The following is a 26013-nucleotide window of genomic DNA, read 5'->3' as shown; positions in this document are numbered from 1 at the left end:
AGATCATTCCCATGGTATTAATGAGTAGGATCCCATAGTATAGCTACACCACGGTTTGTATATCCATTCTCCTGGTGATGGACATTTGGGTTGTTTCCAGTTGGAGGGGTATTATAAATAAAGCTGCTATAAACATTCACATACACATCTTTATTGTGAACAAACGCACTTATTTCTTTCAAGAAAATACCTAGAAATGGAATTCCTGGGTTAGGAGGTAAGTGTGTGTTTTACTTTACAGGACACTGGTGAAACAATTTCCAAAGTACTTGTAACATTCTGTGTTCCATTCAGCGATTAAGAAGAGGTCTGGTTGGTCCACATCCTTACCAACATTTGGTGTTGTCTATCTTTTAAAATTTTAATCATAAAAATAGCTTAATCGTGAGATACTGTAGTAGTATCCCACGGACTATAGTTTGCATTTCCCAGATAACTAATGATGTTGAGGGCTTTAAAACGTGCTCACTGGCCATTCGTATACATTCTTTTTTTGTTGTTGTTAGGGTTTTAACATTTTTTCAATTGAGGAGTTTTTTGGTTTTTGTTTTTTTGGCCACGGGGCTTGCAGAATCTTAGTTCCCCAACCATGGATTGAAGCCATGCTCCCTGCAATGGAAGCGCGGAGTCCTAACCACTGGACCGCCAGCCAAGTCCCATATACATCTTTTTTTTTTTTTTTTTTTGCGGTACGCGGGCCTCTCACTGCTGTGGCCTCTCCCGTTGCGGAGCGCAGGCTCCGGACGCGCAGGCTCAGCGGCCACGGCTCACGGGCCCAGCCGCTCCGCGGCACGTGGGATCTTCCCGGACCGGGGCACGAACCCGCGTCCCCTGCATCGGCAGGCGGACTCTCAACCACTGCGCCACCAGGGAAGCCCCCATATACATTCTTTTCTAAAGAGTTTGTCAGATCTTTTGACCATTTTGAATTGAGCACATGCCCTTTGATGATTCAGTTGTAGGATTTTCTATATAATCTGGACACCAGTCCTTTATCAGTTATATGTTTTGCAATATTTTCTTCACGTTTGTGGTTTCCCTTTTCATTTTCTTAACAGTAAGCAGAAGTTTTCAATTTTGATGAAGTCAATCTGTTGATATTTCAATCTGTTGATGGTTATTGCTTCCTGTGTCCCATCTAAGAAATTTCAGCCTGTTCACAGCAAGAAGTTTTTTTAAATGTTTTCTTTGAAAAGCTTTATAGTTTCGGTTTTTACATTTAGATCTATGATCCATGAATGTTGTGTATAATGTGAAGTAAGCGTCAAGGTTCATTCTCTCAGTATGGACTCCCAGTTGTTCTAGGACCATTTGTTCAAAAGACGTCTTTTCCCCATTGAGATGCTTTGGCCCCTTTGTCAAAAATCAACATGCTGTATAAGTGTGGATCTACCTCTGGACTCTCCAGTCAGCTACATTAATCTATTTGTTGTACCTTGATCCCTCAGCCTTGAAATCAGTTTGGGTAAGTTCTCTAACTTACAGCAACTATTTTGGCTGCCATAGGTCCTTTGCATTTCCATAGAAATACTAGAATCAGCTTGACAATTTATATATTTTCACAAGGCTGCTGGGAATATAATTGGGATTGTGCTGAATCTATCGGTCAGTTGGGGAGAACTGACCATTCAACAACATTGAGTCTTGCAATCCATGAACATACTACTTCTTTCCATTTATCTTAAGACTTTAAAAATTTTGTTCTTTTCTTAAATTTATTACTAAGTATTTTATGCTTTTTGTGTTATTGCAAATGGAATTTTTTTAAAATTTATTTTTGGCTGCGTTGGGTCTTTGTTGCTGCGCGCGGGCTTTCTCTAGTTGTGGCGAGCAGGGGCTACTCTTCATTGCGGTGCATGGGCTTCTCACTGCAGCAGCTTCTCTTGTGGAGCACGGGCTCTAGGCATGCGGGCTTCAGTAGTTGTGGCACGCAGGTTCAGTAGTTGTGGCACACGGGCTCAGTAGTTGCGGCTCACGGGCTCTAGAGCGCAGGCTCAGTAGTTGTGGCGCACGGGCTTAGTTGCTCCGTGGCATGTAGGATCTTCCCAGACCAGGGCTCGAACCCGTATCCCCTGCATTGGCAGGTGGATTCTTAACCACTGCACCACCAGGGAAGCCCACAAATGGAATTTTTAAATTTTTCATTTTCACCACTGCACACCTATTAAAATGACCAAAATCCAGAACACTGACAACACCAAATGCTGACCAAGATGTAGAGCAACAGAAACTCTCATTCATTGCTAGCAGGAGTACAAAATGGTACAGCCACTTTGGAAGACAGTTTGGCAGTTTTTACAAAATTAAACATACTTTTCTTGTACGATCCAGCAATAGTGCTCCTTGGTATTTTTTTTTTCTTTTTTTCCTTTAACATCTTTATTGGAGTATTATTGCTGTACAATGTTGTGTTAGTTTCTGCTGTATAACAAAGTGAATCAGCTGTATGCATACATATATCCCCATATTTTTCTTGTACGATCCAGCAATAGCGCTCCTTGGTATTTTTTTTTTCTTTTTTCCTTTAACATCTTTATTGGAGTATTATTGCTTTACAATGTTGTGTTAGTTTCTGCTGTATAACAAAGTGAATCAGCTGTATGCATACATATATCCCCATATCCCCTCCCTCTTGCGTCTCCCTCCCACCCTCCTTATCCCCCCTCTAGGTGGTCGAAAAGCACTAAGCTGATCTCCCTGTGCTATGCAGCTGCTTCCCACTAGCTATCTATTTTACATTTGGTAGTGTATATATGTCAGTGTTACTCTGTCACTTCGTCCCAACTTACCCTTCCCCCTCCCCATGTCCTCAAGTCCATTCTCTACGTCTGTGTCTTTATTCCTGTCCTGGCCCTAGGTTCATCAGAACCATTTTTTTTTTTTTTTTTAGATTCCATATATATGTGTTAGCATACGGTATTTGTTTTTCTCTTTCTGACTTACTTCACCCTGTATGACAGACTCTAGGTCCATCCACCTCACTACAAGAAACACAAAAGACCCCGAATAGCCAAAGCAGTCTTGAGAACGAAAAATGGAGCTGGAGGAATCAGGCTCCCTGACTTCCGATTATACTACAAGGTTACAGTAATCAAGACAGTATGGTACTGGCACAAAAACAGAAATACAGATCAATGGAACAGGATAGAAATCCCAGAGATAAACCCACACACATATGGTCACCTTATCTTTGATAAAGGAGGGAAGGATATACAGTGGAGAAAAGACAGCCTCTTCAATAAGTGGTGCTGGGAAAACTGGACAGCTACATGTAAAAGTAGGAAATTAGAACACTCCCTAACCCCACACACAAGAATAAACTCAAAATGGGTTAAAGACCTACATGTAAGGCCAGACACTATCAAACTCTTAGAGGAAAACATAGGCAGAACACTCTATGACATAAATCACAGCAAGATCCTTTTTGACCCATCTCCTAGAGAAATGGAAATAAAAACAAAAATAAACAAATGGGACCTAATGAAACTTAAAAGCTTTTGCACAGCAAAGGAAAAGCTTTTAAGTTTCATTAGGTCCCATTTGTTTATTTTTGTTTTTATTTCCATTTCTCTAGGAGGTGGGTCAAAAAGGATCTTGCTGTGATTTATGTCATAGAGTGCTCTGCCTATGTTTTCCTCTAAGAGTCTTATAGTGTCTGGCCTTACATTTAGGTCTTTAGTGCTCTTTGGTATTTATTCAGAGCAGTTAAAAAACTTATGTCCACACAAAAACCTGCGCACAGATGTTTACAGCAGCTTTATTCATAATTGTCAAACTTTGGAAGCAACCAAGATGTCTTTCATCAGGTGAATGGGTAAATAAACTGTGGTAATCTGGACAATGGAATATTATTCAATCATAAAAAGAAATAAACTATCAAGCCATGAAAAGACAAAGAGGAAACTTAAATGCCTATTTCTAAGTGAAAGAAGCCAATCTGAAAAGGTTGCATACTGTACAATTCAAACTATATAACATTCTGGAAAAGGCAAAACTATGGAGACAGTAAAAAAAATCAGTGGTTGCCAGGAGTTAGGGGAAGGGAGAGTATAGACAGATCATTTTTAGGGCAGTGAAAATACTCCATATAGAGAATACTCTCTATGTATCTAATGGTAGGTATATGTCATTTTACATTTACCCAAACCCATAGAATATACACACCAAGAGTGAGCCCTAATATAAGCCATGGACCCTGGATAATAATGGTGAGTCAATTTAGGTTCATCAATTGTAATAAATGTACCACTGTTGAGGAGGATGTTGATAATGGGGGAGGCTATGCACATGTGAAGGCAGGGGGTGTATGGGAAATCTCAACACATTTATTTATTTATTTTATATTTTGGCTGTGCCGAGTGACTTATGAGATCTTAGTTCCCCAACCAGGCATTAACCCAGGCCATGGCAGTGAAAGCAGCAAGTGCTAACCATTGGACCACCAGGGAGTTCTCAAATCTCAACAAATTTAAAAGAAATGAAATCAGAGTGTGTTCTCTGATCATAAGAGAATCAAAGTAGAAATCAATAACAGAAAGACAACAGGAAAATCTCCAAACACTTGGGAACTAAACAACACACTTATAAATTATCCATAGGTCAGGCTTCCCTGGTGGTGCAGTGGTTAAGAATCCTTCTGCCAATTCAGGAGACATGGGTTCAAGCCCTGGTGTGGTTCAAGCCATGCTGCGGAGCAACTAAGCCCGTGCGCCACAACTACTGAGCCCATGTGCCACAACTACTGAATCCTGTGTGCCTAGAGCCCATGCTCCGCAACAAGAGAAGCTACAGCAATAAGCCCACGCACCACAAGGAAGAGTAGCCCCCACTCACCGCAACTAGAGAAAAGCCTGCATGCAGCAACGAAGACCCAATGCAGCCAAAAATAAATAAAATAAAATGAATAAATTAAATACATACATACATACATACATACATACATAAATTATCCATAGGTCAAAGAAGAAGTCTCAAAGGAAATTTTAAAAATACATAGAACTGAATGAAAACAAAAACACAGAATATCAAAATTTGTGGGATGCAGCTAAAGTAGTGTGGTGAGGGAAATTTATAGCACTAAAATGCTTACATTAGAAAGAGAGAAAGTCTCAGGTCATTCATCTAATCTCTCATCTCAAGAAACTAGACTTTAGAAATAGTTTTATGTGAATGAACTATCCCACCTACAAAGTATAAACTGTAAATCCAGTATTATATTGGGGAAAAAATTTAAAGATGAAACTAGGAAAAAAAGAACAAAATAAATCCAAAACAAACAGAAGGAAAGAAATAATAAATATAAAAGCAAAAATCCATAAAATTAAAATAATAAAACAATGGAAAAAAATCATAGAAACAAAAAGCTGATTCTTTGAGATGATCAATGAAATTGAGAAATCTCTGGCAAGACTAAAAAAGAAAAAAAAAAAGACAAATTACCAGTATCAGGAATGGAGCAGGGGATACTCTACAGACTATGAAGACATCAAAAGGATAGAAAGGGAACATTGCGAATGGCTCTACAAATATAAATTTGGCAACGTAGAGAAAATGGACCAATTCCTTGGAAACACAAACTATCACAACTCACCCAATATGAAATAAATCATTTCAATAACACTATAAGTATTAAAGAAATTGAAATAAGAAGAGAAGGGAACATTTCCAATTCATTTTATGAGGGCAATATTACCCTGATACCAAAACCAGATGGTACAAAAAAAAAAGAAAAGAAAACTACAGATCCACATCCCTAATGAATGTAGAGGCAAAAACCCTTAACAAAATATTAGAATTTGGCAATATATTAAAAAGAATTATACACTGTGACCATGTGGGGCTTATTCTAGGGGTATAAGACTCGTTCAATATTTGAAATAAATCAATGTAATCCACTGTAAATAGGCTTAAGAAGAAAAATCACATGTTTATACTAGTGAATACAGAAAAAAATTGACAAAATTCAACTCCCAGTCAAAAAACGGTCTAAGAAAACTAGGAATGGAAGGGAATTTCCTCCACGTGATAGAGAACATCTACCAAAAAACTACAACTACCATTATACTTAATGGTTAAAGATGGAATGCTTTCCCCTCCTAAGAATGGGAAGAAGGATGCCGGCTCTCAACAATCTATGCTTATTTAGTGCTAGAAGTTCTACCCAAAGCAATAAGGCAAGAAAAGGAAATAAAAGCCATATAGAGCAGAAAGGAAGAAATTAAAACATCCCTATTTGCAGATGACAAGATTGTCTATGTAGAAAATCCCAAGAAGTCTACAAAAAATATCCCAGAACTAATAACTGAGTTCATCCTGGTCATAGGATACAAGATCAGCACACAAAAATCAATTGTGTATCTCTACAACAGCAATGAACACATGGAAACCAAAATTACAAGTGTAATACCATTACAGGGACTTCCCTGGTGGCACAGTGGTTGAGAATCTGCCTGCCAATGCATGTTCAAGCCCTGGTCCGGGAAGATCCCACATGCCGCGGAGCAACTAAGCCCGTGTGCCACAACTACTGAGCCCGCTCACTTAGAACCCGCACTCTGCAACAAGAGAAGCCACCGCAATGAGTAGCCGGAGCACCGCAGTGAAGAGTAGCCCCCCTCGCCGAAACTAGAGAAAGCCTGTGCGCAGCAACAAAGACCCAAAACAGCCAAAAATAAATAAATTTATTTTTTAAATACCGTTATAAAGACTAAAAAAAATGAAATACTTAGGTATAAATAAAATGTGTACAGGACTTGCATGTTGAAAACTACAAAACTTTGATAAAAGAAATTTTTTAAAGACCTAAATAAATGAAGAGAGAATTCATGTTCATGGATTGGAAGAATCAGCAAAGTACAAATATCAGTTCTCCCAGAATTGATCTGTAAATTTAATACAATTCCTATCAAAAGCCAATCAAGATTATTTGAATTTTTAAATAAATTTATTTTATTTATTTATTTATTTATTTTTGGATGCATTGGGTCTTCGTTGCTGCGCGCGGGCTTTCTCTAGCTGTGGTGAGCAGGGGCTACTCTTCGTTGCAGTGCGCGGGCTTATTGCAGTAGCTTCTCTTGTTGCAGAGCACGGGCTCTAGGCATGTGGGCTTCAGTAGTTGCAGCACAAGGGCTCAGTAGTTGTGGCGCATGGGCTTAGTTGCTCCATGGCATGTGGGATCTTCCCGGACTAGGGCTCGAGCCCTCGTCCCCTGCATAGGCAGGCAGATTCTTAACCACTGCGCCACCAGGGAAGCCCCAAGATTATTTTTAGATATGGATGATATTATTCTAAAATTTATATGGAAAAATCAAAGGAATTAGAAAACCTAAAACAATTTTGAAAAAGAATAAGAAAGTGGGAGGAATCACTCTACCCAATTTAAAAATACTATATAGCTACAATAATCAAGACTGTGTGATATTGATGGAGGGATAGACACATAGATCAATGGATAAGAAAAGAGAACCAGAAAAAGACCCACACAAATATATACATGTGATTTTTTTATTAAGGTACAAAATAATTCAATGGAGAAAGGACAGCCTTTTCAACAAATGGTGCTGGAACAACTGGCCATCTATAGACCAAAAAAAAAAAAAAGTTGAACCACAAACTAAACCTTACTCCTTATATAAAAAATAACTCTGGATGGATTGCAAACTTAAATGCAAAATTATAAAACGTTTAGAGAAAAAATAGGAGAAAATTCTCTGGAGCAAGTATCTGGGTCTAGGAAAAGAGGTCTTAGACTTAACACAAAAAGCACAAACCATGTTAGAAAAAAATTGATAAACTGGACTTCATCAAACTTTAAATGTTTGGCTTTGCCAAAGACCCTGTTAAGAGGAAGAAAAGACAAACCACAGACAGGAGAAAATAGCTACAAATCACCTAACATCTAACATCACAAATCATCTAACAAAGGACTTGTATCTAGATTATAGAAAGAATTCTCAAAACTCAACAGCAAAAAACCCCCACAAACAACCCAATTAGAAAATGGACAGAATACATGAAGAGATATTTCACTGAAGATATACGGATGGCAAATAGGCACATAAAAAAGATGTTCAACATCACTAGCCATTAGGGAAATGCAAATTTAGTCCACAATGAGGTATCACTATACACCTGTTAAAATGGCTAAAATTAAAGAAAAAAACTGAAATACAAAAAATCAAATGCTGGTGAGGATGCAGAGAAACTGGGCCATTCATGCATTCTTATTGTAGAAAATAGCATGGCCACTCTGCAATATAGTTTGATAGGTTTTCAAAAAATTAAACATAGAGTTACCATATGACCCAGCAATCAAGTTTCTGGGCATTTATCTAACAGAAACGAAAACTTATATCCACATTAAAATGCACACATGAATGTTCTCAGCAGCTTTATTTGTAATAGGCCCAAACTGGAAACAACCCAAATGCCCTTCAGTAGGTGAGTGGTTTTAAACAAACCATGGAATAGTACTCAGCCAAAAAAAAGGAACAAACTGTTTTATACACACAACAGCTTGAATGGATCTCAAGGGCATCACGTTGAGTGAAAAAGCCATTCTGAAAAGGTCACATGGTGTAAGATTTCATACACATAACATTCCCTAAATGAGAAAACGATAGAGCTGGAGAACAGATGAGTATTTTGCTAGAATTAAGGGTGTAGGGGGCAGGGGTTGGGTGTGACCATGAAGGGGCCATATGGGAGTGATCTTTGGGTGATGGAATATTTCTGCATCTTGATGGCCATGGTAGTTACATGAATACACACATGTGATAAAACAATACAGAACTCTATGCACCCCTTGTACCAATGCCAATCTCCAGGTTTTGCTATTAGACTATTACGTAAGATATAACCATTGGGGGAAACTAGCTCAGGGTACCCTCTCTGTTCTATTTTTGGAACTTTCTGTGAATCTATAATTACTTCAAAACTAAATTTTTTTTAAAGAGGAAGGAAAAAAATACTTCAACCCAATAATTCTATAACCAGCAAAAATATCCTTTAAGAATGAAGACAAGATAGTCACTTTCAGATTTAATAAAAGTTGAGGTTTTTTTTAAACCATTTTTAAAATTGAAGTATAGTTAATTTACAATGTTGTGTTAGTGTCAGGTGGACAGCAAAGTGGTTCAGTTTTATATACATAAATATTCTTTTTCAGAGTAATAAAAGTTGTTTTGTAAACAGAGACTTTTTCACCAGAAGACACATACATAAGCAATGCTAAAAGGGAAAGAATACGAGATGGAAATTCAGATGTTCAAGAAGCGTAGAATATCTATTTACCTAGATATTTATCATTTAGAAATGATAAATATCTAGGTAAATAGAAAAGATCATTTTTTCCTCTTAATTTCTGTAAACTGTATAGAACTCCCTAAAGCAAAAATTATATACATTTACGTATGACAACTATAGCATAAAGGGTGGCAGAGTGGGAGCCAATGGACTTCCACAGTTGCCGGGAGTCTACACTTTATGTGATGTGGTTCAATGTTCGCTCTAAGTTGAAAAGTCAGGGAGGTAGGAATGAGTATTTTAATCCCTTAAGCAACCACTAAATAATACTAATAATAATATTGGTGCAAAGAGGGTAGGAAAAAAAGTACAGGGGAACAAATTGCAGAGTTGTGCTTTAAATATAAAGACACAGCTGGATTAAAAGTAAATGGATGGAAAAAGGTAACACAGGCACACGGTAAGCCAAGGGAGGATGGCGAGTTATATAAATATCACAGCAAAGACAGCTCTGTCCCAGGTGTCCTCAAGACCCGCTCCCTAACTTCATGCCCAACTCCATCTGGGGCCTCCTCCTGGGGAAGCCTCCTGTGACACCAAGGAGGGAAGGGTGACATGTGGGACACCGAGGCAGGGCTGTGTGTGAACTCAGGCTGGGTCTTCCTCCGGCCCCTTTCCACCTGCCGAAGCCTGGCCTCCGTTTGGCACATCCACGGGGGTGCTCAGTGAGGACTGGCAGATTCTGTGGATTCCTGGGTGGTTTCTTGATACTGAAGGCTGCCATTTGCCTTGGTATACCAGCTCCCGGCCAGAGCCAGAGGGTGGGGAGGGATTCAGGGGGTCAACAAAATATTTACTGAGCATCTACTGTGTGCCAGACCTACCTGCGCCAGGTCCTGGGGTTATATCAGCGAACTGTACAAACCCAGACCCTCACCTCAAGGAGCTTATATTCTTTTTTTTTTTTTTTTTTTTTAATTAATTTATTTATTTATTTTTGTCTGTGTTGGGTCTTCGCTTCTGTGCGGGGGCTTTCTCTAGCTGCAGCGAGCCGGGGCTACTCTTCATCGCGGCGCGCGGGCCTCTCACTATCGCTGCCTCTCTTGCTGCGGAGCACAGGCTCCAGACGCGCAGGCTCAGTAGTTGTGGCTCACGGGCCTAGTTGCTCCGCGGCACGTGGGATCTTCCCAGACCAGGGCTCGAACCTGTGTCCCCTGCATCGGCAGGCGGATTCTCAACCGCTGCGCCACCAGGGAAGCCCCAGGGAGCTTATATTCTGATAATGGGTTAGGGAAGGGAGACAGTGAACAGTAAGCATCATAAAAAATAGATGATGAAGTTTGTTAGAAGGATACGAGTGCTACGGGTCTGTCATACGTGGCCTCAGTTACGTTGAGGTAGTTTCCCTCTATGCCCACTTTCTGGAGAGCTTTTATCAAAAATGGGTGTTGAAGTGTGTCACAAGCTTTATCTGCATCTATGGAGATGATCATACGGTTTTTATTCTTCCGTTTGTTGATGTGGTGTATCACACTGATTGATGTGCGGATATTGAAAAATCCTTGCATCCCTGGGATAAATCCCACTTGATCACGGGGAAACCAAGTGAGGTAGGGTGAAGGGTGGGGAGTGCAGGGGTGGGGTGTGCAGGGGTGGGTCTGGGCAGGTCGCTCTGGGTAGACTTCTTGAGGAGGTGAAGTTTGAGCCAAGACTTGAAGCGGGGGAGGGAAGGAGCCCCCTGATCTCTGGGGACGAGCTCCAGGCAGAGGGAACAAAGGTAGCCTGGAAGGTGCCAGAGCAGCGGATTCTCGGGGGAAGGTGAGTACTGCCACGATGCTCCTCCTACTTGGGCACCCAAAGGCCAGGCCCAGGCTCTGTCCCTCAACCTGCGGAAGGACAGGTGATGCACCAGGTGACTCCCGCTTTGCCGGGAGGCTGGGGAGCGAGGCTGAGGTCCAGGTTTGGCAGGATTTATTGGGCAAACAGACTTGCTGTTATCAGGGAGCCAAGTCAGTCCCGGCTGCCCTGTGGCCGTGCTGTCAGAGTCCGTCCCCTGTTCTTCCCAAACCCAAGATCTGTTTGCCCTGCCCGCTGTCTGAACACACACCCAGGTGTCCTCCCAATGGATTTGGAAAATGTCTGCTGCAGGTCCCATCCTTGGACACATCTGTTCCCAAATCCTCCTTATAGGCTTCTAAGGAGCCCACAGTCTAGGCCAGGCCCCCAGTGCATCCAAACCCAGGGGTCTCTCCATCCCTTTCCCCTCCGAACGTTGCCCAGCCTGGCTACTTGACAACCACCGTGGACTCACCTCCCTCCTCCCTTGTTCACGGGCCTGTTTCCCTCCAGAGGCTCCTTCCCACCCCACCTCCAGTGCCCTCCCCATCCGGTCCCCCCTTGGCTGGCATTAGCAAGCCCCATTAAGGAACCTTCCATGTCATACAGGTATTTGATATTCCAGATAAAATCTTGGCAGCCCCCGTGAACCATCTTAACTGTCGAAATGCCCACAGGACGTGGGATTAGCTCCGCAGCACATGCAAGATGAGGGGATTTTATCTGGTGTTTAGGATTTATACATGTATACTGTGGCGGGGGGGAGGGGTCCCGGATATGTATTTAAATCGAGTTAACTTAATCCACGGGGTTCAAGGCGAAAACCACCCTAGGAAAATGGCATTTGCATGTATTAATCTCTTAACATCCACAGGGGAGAACGTGCAGAAGAAAGTGGGGCGACCTGGAACTGGAGGACCCCAGAGAAATCGCCAGGTGGTGGCTGCTTTCTGTGCTCACCTGCCCCGCGCCCGCCCCACCGTCCCCCAACCCCGCCACACCCACACACCTGGCTGGACGCAGACTCCCCAGGGTAGGGGCCGCCGGCGTCTACACCGAATTCCCCGGGGCCTGGCGTTCCGGGTTGAGTGGACAAACGAGCGAGTGACCGTCTGCACCGCGAGCATACGCTCTAAACGAGAACACGCGATGCTGAGGGGCAGGACAGGAGAGGAAGTCTGAGCCTGGAGGGGGTCCTGTTCTGGCTGGGGGAGAACAAACGAGGGGCTGAGAGGACCACGGAGGGGGCGTGAGGATGCCCAGTGCCCATGGGCCGTGGGCACCCAGCTCTGGGGAGACGGGAGGCGGAAAGGAAGCCGCCGTGCGGAGAGGCTCAGGCGGAGGGCACAGCGCAGGCCGAGGCCTGCGGGCCCGGAAAGAGCTCAGGATGACTGAGAGCGGCCACGCCACGGGGGTGGCCGGAGCCAGCCCTCGGGGCCTCGGGAGCCTCGGGGCAGACCGCATTTTACTCCAAGCGCTTGTGAGAGGCAGTGGTGACAATGAGGGAACAGAGCCATGTTTCTGGAGCGAGGCCAGCCTTCCTCAGCCAGGTGACAAACTGAAAACACGTGAGCACACGCCCCTTCCCCCACCCGGGGCGCACACACGCCCCCTTATCACACACTAGCAGCCCAGAAGGCAGCCTCAGCAAGAAGGCCGGTCAGTGGGGGGGGGGGGGGGGGGGGGGCGCGTTCGGCTGGCCTTGACCATGGTGCCCTAGGCCAGGTGGAGAGGCCGGTTTCCCTTCTCGGCAGCTCCCAGCGGAGGAGCCAGAGACCAAGCCCCACCTGCAAAGATGCCCCAGGGCTCCTGGGGGCACAAGGCTCCCAGCTCCGCACTCCCAGCAGGGCCCCCGGGGAAAGAGGGCCAAGCCCAGTATGCAGTAGCAGCAGCTTCTGAGCTGGCACTTCTGGGACCCTGGGGTGTCTGAAGTAATTTGACTCCCTCCTTAGAGATGGTGGAACCGAGGACTTGACTTGCCTGAAGCCACAGAGCCCATCAAGGGCAGGGGCTGGGTTTGAACCCCTTCCGCCTGCACAGCTTGTGCCCCTTCCCCAGTCACCCGGCCGCATCCCTGCCCCGCCAGGAGTTCCAGTTCAGCAGACTCTCATTCATGCAAAGCCTCCTTAATTCAGAATTCTGGAGAGGAGGAACTTCTCCTCTGCAGCAAACGCGGAGAGAAGCCGGGGTTACGGAATAAATGAACTGCATTAGCAAGATTCATGGCGAACGGGTTGACCTGGAAGGAGAGACGGTCAAAAACCTGAGAAGCGCACCACTCACAGAGGATCTTCACCAGAGCCTCTGGGGTCCCAGTTCGCACCACGGGGGAGGAGGAGGCACTAGCCTAGCTGGAGGAAGACCTGCGTTTGCTCTCTGCTGTGTGACCTAGGGCCGGGACGCCGCCTCTCTGAACCTCGGTTTCCCATCGAAAGCGTAAATAATAACGCCTTCCCCACAGAGCTGCTGTGAGAGGTGATGTGTATAAGAACAGCGTGAGGCTTGGTGCATAGTAGGTGCTCAGTAAATCACAGCTGTTTTACAAGAGTTAAAAAGCACCTCATGGGGCTTCCCTGGTGGCGCAGTGGTTGGGAGTCCGCCCGCCGATGCAGGGGACGCGGGTTCGTGCCCCGGTCCGGGAAGATCCCACGTGCCGCGGAGCGGCTGGGCCCGTGAGCCGTGGCCGCTGAGCCTGCGCGTCCGGAGCCTGTGCTCCGCAACGGGAGGGGCCACAACAGTGAGAGGCCCGCGCACCGCAAAAAAAAAAAAAAAAAAAAAAAAAAAAGCACCTCATGAACCAAATCTCATGCATCTCATCTTCTCACCAATTCACACTGGTCTTCCCAGACATCGATGAGAGCTCCACGTACAGTTCTTGCACCTGGCTCGGGGCGGGGGGCGGTCCCCTGCACTTGACCTATCGATGGGTATCAATCAGGCTCTCTGCTGAGGGCTGGGCACACAGCAGTGGCCTAGACAGACAAGATCCCTGCCCCCATGCATAGTCTGGCTACTGAGCGCGCCCGACAAGGGCACAAAGAAGGGTGGCAGGTGGTAGGGTTGCCAGATTAAATACAAGATGCCGAGTTACAATTGAGATAAACAACATTTTTTTTTTTAGTATAAGTATATCCGGACCAATATTCAGGATAGAGACTTCCCTGGTGGTCCAGCGGTTTAAGACTCTGCACTCCCAATGCAGGGAACTAGATCCCACAGGCGTGCCGCAACTGAAGATCCCACACGCTGCAAGGAAGATCCCCCGTGCCGCAGCTAAGACCTGGCACAGCCAAATAAAAAAATAAATATTTTTTAAAAAATATTCAGGATATACTTATACTAGAAAGTTATCTGTCGCTTACCTGAAATTTATGTTTGAGTGTGCTGTATTTTTCTTTTACTTTTGTTGCTAAATCTGGCAGCCCTACAAAGCTGGTCTTTCCACTTTTAGCAGTGACCCAGCCCCTGCTACAGAAGTCCTTCCCTGAATGAACAGACCTGTGGGCCAGGGGGTAAACAGAGGGACAAGCCCACAAGAGAAGCCCAAGGGGTGGTCTAGGAGGCCCCTGACAAGGTGACTTTTAAGCTCTGACCTGAAGTGTGGGAAGCAAGAGCAAGGGTGTTACGTTTATGAAGAGGAGGAGGGGTAGGAGAGCTGGGGGAGGCGATGCAGAGAGCCACGGGCTTCGGGCTTCGGAGGAGAGCGCGCGGGCCAGGACGGGGGCGGGGAGGGGGCATGGCGGGCTTCAGAGAGGAGGCAGAACGGAGCCAGGCCTTGATGCACGAGGACCGGGTAGCTGGACAGAGGGGAGGGGTGCTGAGGGACCCCAGCTTGAAAGGGGGATGGTCTCCCCTCCCTGGTAATCCAGGCAGTAGGCCCCTGAGGTATGGCGTTCCATGCCACGGACCGCCTCTCAAGGGTCTCTGACCCAGGGGGAAACGCGCACAACACAATGTTGGGTGAGAAGTTCAAGTTACAAAACAGACGGCAGCTATGGTGTCGCAGGGGTTGAAGCAGACCACCTGACCTAGCACATCACGGGAGCTCAAGAGATGTGGGATCAATGAAATCATCGTTTTCCCATTTGCAGACAAACTCAGGGGAAGCAGAGGTATCTCTAAGGTGTTTTTCTTTCCGTTTCGAGAATATTTTACTGAATGAATGAACAAATCCGACAGATGTCAGTTTAATAGGACTCCATCCAGAAACCGCTGGTCCCAGACTTAGTAATAAAACAAGCAAAGACGGAACCTGCCTCCTGGTCCCCAGTGGGCGCCATGGCTCTTGAACTTGAGATAATTAGTGCGTTTGCGAGTTCCCACTCCCTCCCCAGCCTGCTGGGTCTGCGAAGCCTCCTGCCAAGCACAGCAGGAGAGATCAGCTCCACAGCCTCCAACACCCCAGCCCTGTGTTCTCAGCCCACCGGGCCTTGAATGGGTGTAAGATCCTGGCTCACCAACGAGGGGGGTGGGACCGAGGAAGGGAGCTCTGTGGGGAGGCATCTGGCACAGACTGAAGGTTTCACACACCACCGTCCTCCTGTGTGTCCTCGGGCAAGTGGCTTCACCTCTCCGGGCCTCAGCGTCCTCTGTGATGCAGGGACGGATTATAGCGATGCTGTCCTTCACTGATTCACAAAGGTTTGGGGGCAACTTGTTCCCTGCCAGGCACCACACCAGGGGTGGAGTACAGAAAGAAGGCCTTGGGGCGCCCAGCGCAGGTTCTCACGCGGAGGCACCAGACAACGAACGGGGGCTCAGCCCACAGGATGATCACGCAGGGTGGTCCGGGAGGCCCCTCAGACAGGCTGGTCTTGGAGTTCAGACCTGAAGCCTGGGAAGGAGGAGAAAAGACAGATCCTTTCCTTACAGGCTATGGGCGAGAGGGTTCCTGACAGTTCCTGCTGGAGAAAAGGATGCCCAGCCCAAAGAGCCAACTGTCGTGCATGAAAGGCCCCTCTCGATCACTCCAGCCTTTTTTTGGAGGGGGAGGTGTTGGCAATGACTTGTTTATTGAAGTAGAGTTGATGTACCATATTATATAAGCTGCAGGTGTACCATATAGTGACTCACAACTTTTAAAGGTTATGCCCCATTTACAGGTATCATAAAATATTGTAATCCCTCCAGCTTTTTAAGCTCTTCGTTATTAAGAATAGCACACGGGGAAAGTTTGTTGAGCGCTTACCATGGGTCCACGTCCTCCCTGCTTTGAGGGGTTAACGTGCTCAGACCACACAGCTGGACGGGGAGCGGGGTGATGCCCTGCCAGGGCTACGCAGCAGCTGGCAGCAGGCAGAGCCAGTGAGCCGCGGCCCAGCCTGGACCCCCGTGTTGGCGCCTCCTGGGACCTCTCCTAAGGGGACCTCGAGGGAGTGAGGGCACAGGCTGGAGACGGGCAGGGAGGAGCCCTTCCCACCGCAGCCCTACGCCATCAGGCCCCGAAGCCCCTCTGGCCAGCAGGCCCCACCCTTTCCCTCTAAGGAAGGAGAAGCTGAGGCCCCCCCCAGGAGACTCAGATCTCCCAACCCCCACCCCAATGCTCCCCCCACGCTGCCGGCCCATTCCTCAGAGCCCCCTACCCAGGAAAGGCGCCCCCCCCCACGGAAACCCCACAGCCCCTCCCATGACCGGTGTGCAGAGGATGCGGAGGGAGGGATGGGAGAGAGGGAGCCAAAGCTCTGCCCTGAGACCAAGAGCCAGAGCTGGGTGCCCAGCAGCCCTCTAGGGCCACCCACGTGTGCCGGGCCAGTGGGGACCTGTGTCCACACAGCGGCCTCTCCCTCCACATACCCCCACCCCCACCCCGAAGTGTCTCCTTCGATGCCACCGTGTGCCCGAGAGGGTGCAAAGGGGAGGGGGCCGCCTGGTCAAAGGAGACCCCTGCAGAGTGGAGTGGCAGGGTGGACAGCAGATCCGGCGAAGCCAGGGTCCCTGGGTTCCAGGCTCACCCGGTGACCTTGAGTGGCTGTTCCTTCCAAGGCCCATACACACTGTCCAGACTCCTGGGCCCCTCGCTGTCCCCCAGCCCCTTCCCTCCACAACACACTCCCATTTCTCCACACCCTTCTCCTTCCAAACGACTAGGACTGGGTAACCAGAAGTGACACCACCGGCGCTAGACCTCTCGCCATGTGAGGTGAAGTCAGGCCCATTCCCCAACTCACTGGCTGTGTGACCCTGAACACATCACTGGCCCTCTCTGATCAGCTTCCTCACCTTAAAATGGGGGTCGCGTCAGCCCCAAGCCTGCAGGGCTGTTGGAGGAGAGGGAGTCCCAGAAGAAGCACTCAGCACAGACACAGCACCAAGTGCCTGAACCCCTCCTGCCAAACTCGTCACCACCTTTGGGGCAAACGTAACAACACGAGTATCAACCGGGTCTCCTGACTGACGAAAGAGCAAAACTACCCACGGCTCCCGGTCTTGACCCAGCCCTTCAGGTACGACCTCCGCTACGTTTTACTCAATCTGAATCATTGTATTATTTGATATTTTTCTTTAAACGAATTCACTATTCTCACCTAAATAAATGCAGCTATCTGGGAACTTTATATGATTACTGTAAATGGAAAACTAAGATCCCATGCCATAAATAGAAGATAAAAGTCAAGATAAATTACAATTAAACTAAAACAGTGTTAACAAAATCTATCTGGCTATCGTTGCCTGCCACAGCGCTTTGTTATAAAGGGTTACGTGCGAGCTTCTCCTCCAGGAAACTGAGGGAGAGTGCAGAAGGGAGTCTGTGGGGCTCCTGGGATCACCCCCTCCTATGTCACCGGGGCTGCTCACCCACAACTGGGAAACCTCAACCAGTGGGGAACACCCCCCGGGCCACTGAACCAGGGATGGGGCTCCCTGCAAGGTAGGGACCCGACCTCATTTACTGCTGACAGGTACCGTCATTACCTCCCTGCAAGAGGAGGCTATCACTGTGGTCCTGTTATAGAGGAGGACAGCCAAGTCCTGGGGGGGCGAGCCTGGCCCATGGCCTCCTGCTGGAAGTGGGCGGACCACAGCCCTCAGCTATCTGCTCCCTGCATGGCCAGTCTGTTCTCTACAAAGTCTCCACAATTTGGGGGGCTCCCCTCCACTGGACACCCTCCCCACCTGGCACCCCATGTTCAACCCCACCCACCAGGGGGCCCCCTCCTCCAGCCGCAGTGACCCCCCTCCCAACTCCTGGAGGGTGGGGTCACCGTCCCACTCAGGATCTCGGGGTCTGCTGGGCTGCTCTGCTCTTTGGGACCCAGCACTCTCTGCAAGCAGGGCCCTGCTGACCGTTGTCCCCTCCACACAGACAACGCAGCCCAGAGCCTTGGCCAGAGATGGAGGGGAAGGAGGCCACCCCCCAAAACCCTCACAAACTACCCTCTTGATTTCTAAGTGAAGTAGGTAGGTCAGATCACAGTCCTTCCATAAGCTAACAATTTCCTTTATGAGAATGCAAGTGTAAGTCTCAGAAAGGGATGCGTGAATGAAAACGGGTGACGGTGATAAAAGGGGTAAGAAACTCACGAGGGTGCCTGGACGGTCCCCGAACAGTCCTCTGGCGGGGAGGCCAGCCAAGATGGAGGGGACGCTTCATTGAGGAGAGGACTTGGCGGCTATTTGTCCCATCTCGCCCCCCCCAGAACGAGGAGGCAGATACAGTCCATGCTCGGCACCGGCTGGCCGTGTCAGGGGCCAGATAGGCAGGCTGGTGGCATATGTCACAGGCGGCCAATCTGTCACTCAGCCCGAGTGCAGGCCGTGAGGCCTCTGTCCACATGGGTCCCACTGGGCCATGACGTCCTTCTGAAGCCCATAACGTTCCTTACTCTGACCCCGCAACTTCCCTGGTTCCCCTCAGAGCCTCCCTAACCCCTTATAAAATGCAATGAGCCCTGGGTGGAGAGAAGGTGGTGCGGGGTCGGGGGGGGGCGGCTCTTAAGCAGTCCCGCTGGGCTGGGGCCACCCAGACCCAGTCTGCGGAGTGTCTGCCTTAGATGCAACTTGCAGGATGAATTCAAAGGTGAGCCCAGCCCTTTGCGGCCTAGAACAGTGATTCTGCACGTGAGGGCCTGGCCGGGGGCAGTGGGCAGATCCCCTGCCTGCATGCAGACCCCTTATGAGAAACGCTCAGTCCCAGGACCCCACCCCCAGGGTCCTCAGAGCCATCCTGCTCTGGTCAGGGAGCAGGAAAGCAGGAGGGCCAGCAGTTGCAAAGGGCAGCCCCCAGACATCCCACCTCACCCTTCAGGTCACCCTGAGCAATTGCCACCTTGACTCCTTCTAGGTCTTAGCCTCAAGGTCACATCTAGGCAAGTGAAAGGGGAACCCCCCTCTCAGAAGGATTCCCTAGGGCAGACCCCCTAAAAAGCAAGGACAATCACCATGAAATACAGATGGCAAGCGGGAAGCGTTCTCCTAAAACATCTAAGTGCTCTGGGGCCAGCAAGGAGGGGACACGAGAGGGTGGTGAGGAGAACAGGGGTTTGGGTGCTACCTAGAGCTGGGTCCAAATCTCAGCTCCACCAGAGCCAGTTGTGTGACTTTGGGCAGGTGACCTCCCTTCTCTGAGCTTCGGTTTCCTCCTCTGCAAAATAGTCAAGACAACAGCACTGACCAAACACAGGTTTTCTGTAGATTTCCATACATTTGTGTGGAAAGCTCACGATGCCTGGGATATGCAGATAAAATTGGCATAGGTGACAGCAATTACCGTTATTGAATGTCACGTACAGACAAATATTGGCAGGTATTAAACGTATAAGAAAATTTTAAGTAAAGAAACTTAAAACCGAGAATTCCTATGCATTAATTCAATTTAGTCTGCAGATTGGAACAGATTCCTGCAGTTCTATTTCTGTTCAGCTCCTGGTGCCATGTCATGTCAGAAGTGAGAAGCAAGCCTTGTGGCTATCTGGGGAAGCACATGCTGAAGCGGTCCTTGAGTCCCCGCCCAGGCTCCGAGCTTCAATCCGGGTACCTCGACTCCCAGAGTGGGACAAGTGGCCTCCCCCTCCTCAAAGCAGAGGTGAGGAGCCTGCGGGACCTAAACCAGGCTGCCAAGCGCTTGCAAGTCTGGGCTTTCTGGAGCTTGGTTGGCTTGAGGAGGGGCGTGGTCACAAAGGGGCGTGGTCTCTACTCCCTCTGCCACGCCCACCGGGTGGGGGAGGTGAAGGGAGGGACCCGGGAGGGTAACCAGGACCGATAGAGGAGATTCACACAGGATTAGGAGGATCTGGGGGCACCAGAAAACCTTGTTCCCCGGGGCACCTCCTTTGCGGAAGAGAGCTGGCAAGCAGACGGAAGAATTCTTGAGGCTGCACACCTGGCCAAGGGGGAGGGGCCGGGGGCCAGGTGCAACCTGGGCAGGCAGAGAGCTGGAGGAAGCTGGGCCCCCGCTCCGGTGCAGGGCGGAGCCTCCCAGGGAAGGCCAGTCGTCTGTTCCTCACTTATTCATTCATCCAATTTGTACCAATGTGTGGTCTGGGTGCGGGCCCCGGTGCCAGGGCCCTGCCCTCACGGGGCTCAGAAGGGGTCAGCAAGGTAAGGGAGAGGTGGGATCAGATCGCGCCTGGGCGACGAGGACTTCGGGTCTCCCTCTCCCTGCCATGAGAAGCCACTGGAGGATTCCGAGCCTGCAAGAGACCAGATGGGACTTACATTTTAAAAGAGTGGCTTGGCCTACAGTGTGGAGAATAGGCTGAAGGGGAACAGAGGGTGAAGCCGGGAGAAGGTCAGTTAAGACAGAGGAGCGGGGATGGCGGCTGGCCCCCCGGGTCCCTGGAGGCCGGGAGAAGGGGCCAGATTCCTGGTGTGTTTCGGGTTAGGGCTGACAAGACTCGCTGGTCCGGATGAGGATGTGAGAGAGACAGGAGTCAGGGGCAACTCCGAGAGTTCTGACCCGAGAAAATGAAAGCAGAGCGTTTCCATTGGCTGCGGGGAGCAGGTTTGGGGTTAGCTGGTGGGAGAGACACTGTTTGGAACCGGCGAGGTGTGAGGGGCCATGAGCCATCCCTCGGAGATGCTGGGGAGGCCACGGGATGTGCAGGCCTGGAGTTCAGGGGAGGGGCCGGCTGGGGGCAGGCATCTGGGGGATGTCCCTGCAAAGCTGGTTCTCAGCCATGACCCAAGAGACCACCCAGGGAGAGCTGCAGACAGACGAGGGAAGCGGGGTCAGGACCGAGCCCTGGGGCAGGTCCAGGTTAACAGGGAGAAGGGGAGCACGAGGAAAGGTGGGAGGTCAAGAGAAGGGAGTATTCGGAGATGGAGGGAGTGACCGGCTGTGTCCATTGCTGCTGGCAAGTGGACCAAGGGCAACCTTTGGGGTCAGCAACATGGTGATCAGCCCTTGGCCAGAGATGGAGGGGAAGGAGGCCACCCCCCAAAATCCTCACAAACTACCCTCTTGATTTCTAAGTGAAGTAGGTAGGTCGGATCACAGTCCTTCCATAAGCTAACAATTTCCTTTATGAGAATGCAAGTGTAAGTCTCAGAAAGGGATGCGTGAATGAAAACGGGTGACGGTGATAAAAGGGGTAAGAAACTCACGAGGGTGCCTGGACGGTCCCCGAACAGTCCTCTGGGGGGGAGGCCAGCCAAGATGGAGGGGACGCTTCATTGAGGAGAGGACTGGCGGCTATTTGTCCCATCTCGCCTCCCCCCCAGAACGAGGAGGCAGATACAGTCCATGCTCGGCACTGGCTGGCCGTGTCAGGGGCCAGATAGGCAGCCCTGACCTTGGCAAAGGCTGTTTGGGTGGAGGGGCAGGAGCCTGACCGCGGTGGGCTCAGGAGATCACAGGAGGGGGCGCGTAGAGAGACCTCACTAAGACCACCCTGACGAGGAAGTGTCCCCGAAGAGGGTCGGATAAACAGCGCTGAAGCTGGAGTGGGAGGATTGTAGGGTCAAGGGGTGGCTGTTTTAAATATGGGAGGCATTCCAGCGTGTTTGTTGCCTGCTGATGGGGACGTGAGAGAGATGGTGCAGAGCTGCAGAGAAGCCTGGAGGAGGTAAATGGAGAAGAGAAGATGCAGAGGGCCCCTCGCCGGCTCCACTGCCTGGGGTCCGGAACACGAGAGGCAGCACGCTGGACTCGACCGGGACCAGGACTTGGCGAGAAAATAGGAGGAGGGAAAGGGCAGGGGGCTGAGGGTGGATGCAACAGAGACGTTCGCCTGTAACCTGAGTGAGGACAGACAGAGGCGGTGGGGGAAGGACAAGGAAAGGGGGGGGTCAAAGATGGCAGGGGGCAAGGAATTATTGGACTCAAGGTCGCAGAGGGAGTGTGTGAAGGCAGGAGTCGGACGGAGAACGGGGAGCTGGAAACGGAGACTCCAGGTGGGCGAGGGCATTCCTGGAGAAGCCCAGATCCAGGTGTGGCCTTGGAAACGGCCTCTGGGGTAGGGGCTGAAAGGTCTTTGGAGCAGAGAGTTTCGGGGAACTGAGAGGTGAGACCAGGTGAGGGGAGGACGAGGCAGAGGGAGACCCGGAGCAGCCCCGCTTATCAGGGAGGTCTCGGCCTTCCCTGGGGTCAGGAATATTCCTGGCGTCCCGGCTGCGGCTGCAGCTGCAGCGCAGAGGCTGCCTGAGGCCTCCATGCAGACCACCCTCCGTCCCTAAGCAAGGACATCTCTTGATGGTGGCTTCTGGCAAAGGCAGTCGTCGAAGTCTTTTTTTTTTTTTTGTTAAAATACACAAAACACCACATTTACCATCTCAACCGTTTTCAAGTATAAGTTCAGTGGCATGAAGTACATTCACATGGTTGTGTCACTCAGCTCCAGAACATCTTCCCAACTGAACCTCTGTCCCCATTAAACGACTCTCCACTCCCTCCTCCCCCAGCCCCGGGCAACCACCATTCTACTACCCGACCCTAGGAACTTGACGACTCTAGGGGCGGCATATACCTGGAATCATACAGTTTTTGTTCTTTTGGTGACTGGCTTATGTCACTTAGTATAATGTCCTCCAGGTTCATGCATGTTGTAGCAGGTATCAGAATTCCCTTCCTTTTTAAGGCTGAATAATATTCCATTGTATGTATTTCCCACATTTTGTTTATCACTCATCTGTCAATGGACATTTGGGCTGCTTTTACCTCTTGGCTATTGTGAATGACGCTGCTTTGAACATGGGTGTACGAATCCCTCTTCAGGTGCCTGCTTTCAATTCTTTTGGGTATTTACGCTGGATCATATGAGAATTCTACGTTTAGCTATTTGAGGAACCGCCATACTGTTTTCCACAGCAGCTGTACAGTTTTACATTTCTACCAGCAGCACACAAGGCTTCCAATTTATCCACCTTCTCTCCAACACTTATTTTTTCCTGCTTTTTTTTTTTTTATATATATTAGCCATCTGACATCAAAGTTCATTGACAAACATTGTCTCACTTGGTGAGGCGAGAGCATCCCAGGTGGAAGGGACGTAGAGAGACATCACTTGAGTGGAACAGACGTCTGGAAGCTAGGCGGGGTTGGGGCAGAAACAGCAAGTGACAGACGTGTTTGGTTGAAGGTCAGGAGTGTAATCAGAGACGAGGCTGGAAGTGTGGGTGGGTGAGGCTAAGCAGAAAGTGATGGGACCACAGACGAGAGCACTGATTAATCCTTGGGTGAGGGGTACAGGTTGACTGGAGGGGAAGAGCTACGAAGTTGGGAAGCCAGATAGGAGATGCTTAGAACGGTCTGGAAGAGAAGAGAGGACACTGCTGGGAGACAGCCACCACCATCAACTCCCACTGCTATGAAGCCTCATGTGGACCCAACCCCAAGCCAGACAAAGCCCTGTGCCTCCATCATCTCCACATACCTGGTCAGGTGGGTACAGGATTACCCCAGTTTATAGGGGAGGAGACTGAGACTCAGAGAGTGTAAGTAACTTGCCCAAGATCTCGAGCCAATAAGTAGCAGAGCTGGAACTCAAACTCCAATCTGTTCTCCATCATTCCACAAGCATTTATCGAGCACCTACTGTGTACCAGGCCCCACGTCGAGAGCTGTTTGACACTAAATCCATTGTTCTTACCAGCAACTCTACACCAGCTCAAACAGTGGTCAACCTCCAAGCCACTCTAAGACACAATGCATAAAGGTAATCCACCAGGATACAGAGAAACTGGAGAACAATTAGAAATTGGAGGGAATGCCCCGGCAGTCCAGTGGTTGGGACTCCGCGCTTGCACTGCCAAGGGCACAGGTTCAATCCCTGGTCGGGGAGTTAAGACCCCACAAGCCGTGCAGCACGGCCAAAAATAAGTAAATAAATAAATAGATAAAGTACAGCTGAAAAGAGGAAGAAATTGGAGAAAGTGGCTAAACCATGTAGGCTATTTTATCACACGCATTTGAACTCACCCAACGCAGAATCTCCTGGGTCCAGGAAAAGGTTGATGGCCAATACAAGAGGGGAGAAGGGGAGTGCCAAGAAATTACAGACCATTCAGAGCCTCTCCTCCCAGCAGACAAGCTGATGGTCACCCAGGGATGGAAGTCTGCAAAAAAAGGAGAGGGTGGCAAAGCTTCACTCACAGGCAATTGGAATATTTGTAGGTCAAAATCAACCAAATTTTGTTGGCAAGCTCCTATGGTTCAATCTAATACAAAACGATGTCGTGTCACCTTCACTGGCTTTCATTCCTTCACCCAACATTCGGTGAGTTCCTACCAAGTGCCAACAGCGGGAACACAGAGAGGAGCAAAGCACGTGTGACTCCTGTCCTCGTGAAGCTGTGATCTGCTGAGGGTCACAGACGTAAAACACACAGTCCCAAGTGTAATTGCGGGGCGGGGGGGGGTTACCCATCTGGGGCATCAGGAACAGCTTCCCCAATGAAGTAGAGTCCAAGCTGAGACCCAAAGCATGAGTAGGAAATGCCCCAGCAAGGGCATAGGAGGGAAAGTGTTCCAGAAGAAGAAATCAAGGGCCAGGAGCCTTTGGAGGAACAGACAGGGTTCACTGAGCGAGTAGACAGGCTGCCAGATAAAGGGAGACCAGGGTTTTCATCTGTTTAGACTTTCAAAGGTCAAGGCAAATAGGGCTTACCATCAAAAACATTTTAACAGGCGTAGAATCTTTGAAATGTTTCCTGCTGTGTTCTCCCTTTTGCTAACCCAGTATTTTTTTTTTCCTCTCTCTCGAATTGCCACCACCATGAAACTCAAACCATGAGGCTTTCGCCCCATGAAGGGATGGTGGATAACATCTGTAGCACAGAGTAGAAGATTTGTTGCCAGGCAGCGCGGGGGTGTGGAAGCCCCTTTCAAGGCAGAAGGAGAGATGGTCAGAGGGTCCTAGGACAGCAGAACGATTAAGACAGGTTTAGGGGATGTGAGGATATCCAAGGTGGTGCCTGTGCCCCCCCACCCAGGTTGTGTCCACATTGGGCCAGACACTGCACATGGCAAGTCTGCAGGAGAGTGGAAATGGCTGCAGGTCCCCAGGCAGGTGGAACTGAGGACAATCTCATAATAGGGACCCTCACTGCCACACGGAGTGGAGAGAGCCCAGGAGCTGAGAAGGTCCAGGGACGGTATTATGGATTGAATTGTATTCCCCCAAAAAGATATGTTGAGGTCCCCACCACCCCCGCCCTGTACTTGTGATTGTGAACATCTTTGGAAATAGGCTCTTTGAAGATGTAATCGAATTAGGATGAGGACATTAGGATAGGCATCCTGGTATGACTGATGTCCTCATAAGAAGAGGAGGAGGTGCAGGCAGAGACTGGAGGGAGGCAGCTGCAGGCCTGGGGCTTCCAGAGTGGGAAGAGGCAAGGAAGGATCCTCCCCTAGAGGCTTCAGAGGAAGCATGGCATGGGCAACATCTTCATCCCAGACTTCTAGACTCCAGAATAAGTAAATATCTGCTGTTTGAAGCTACCCAGTTTGGGGCGCTTTCTCACAGCAGCCCTAGTAAACCAACACAGATGAAAAGA

The sequence above is a fragment of the Physeter macrocephalus genome, chromosome 13, assembly GCF_002837175.3.
Source record: "Physeter macrocephalus isolate SW-GA chromosome 13, ASM283717v5, whole genome shotgun sequence".
In the NCBI taxonomy this organism is placed as follows: domain Eukaryota; kingdom Metazoa; phylum Chordata; class Mammalia; order Artiodactyla; family Physeteridae; genus Physeter; species Physeter macrocephalus.
This window is presented reverse-complemented; position numbering follows the sequence as displayed.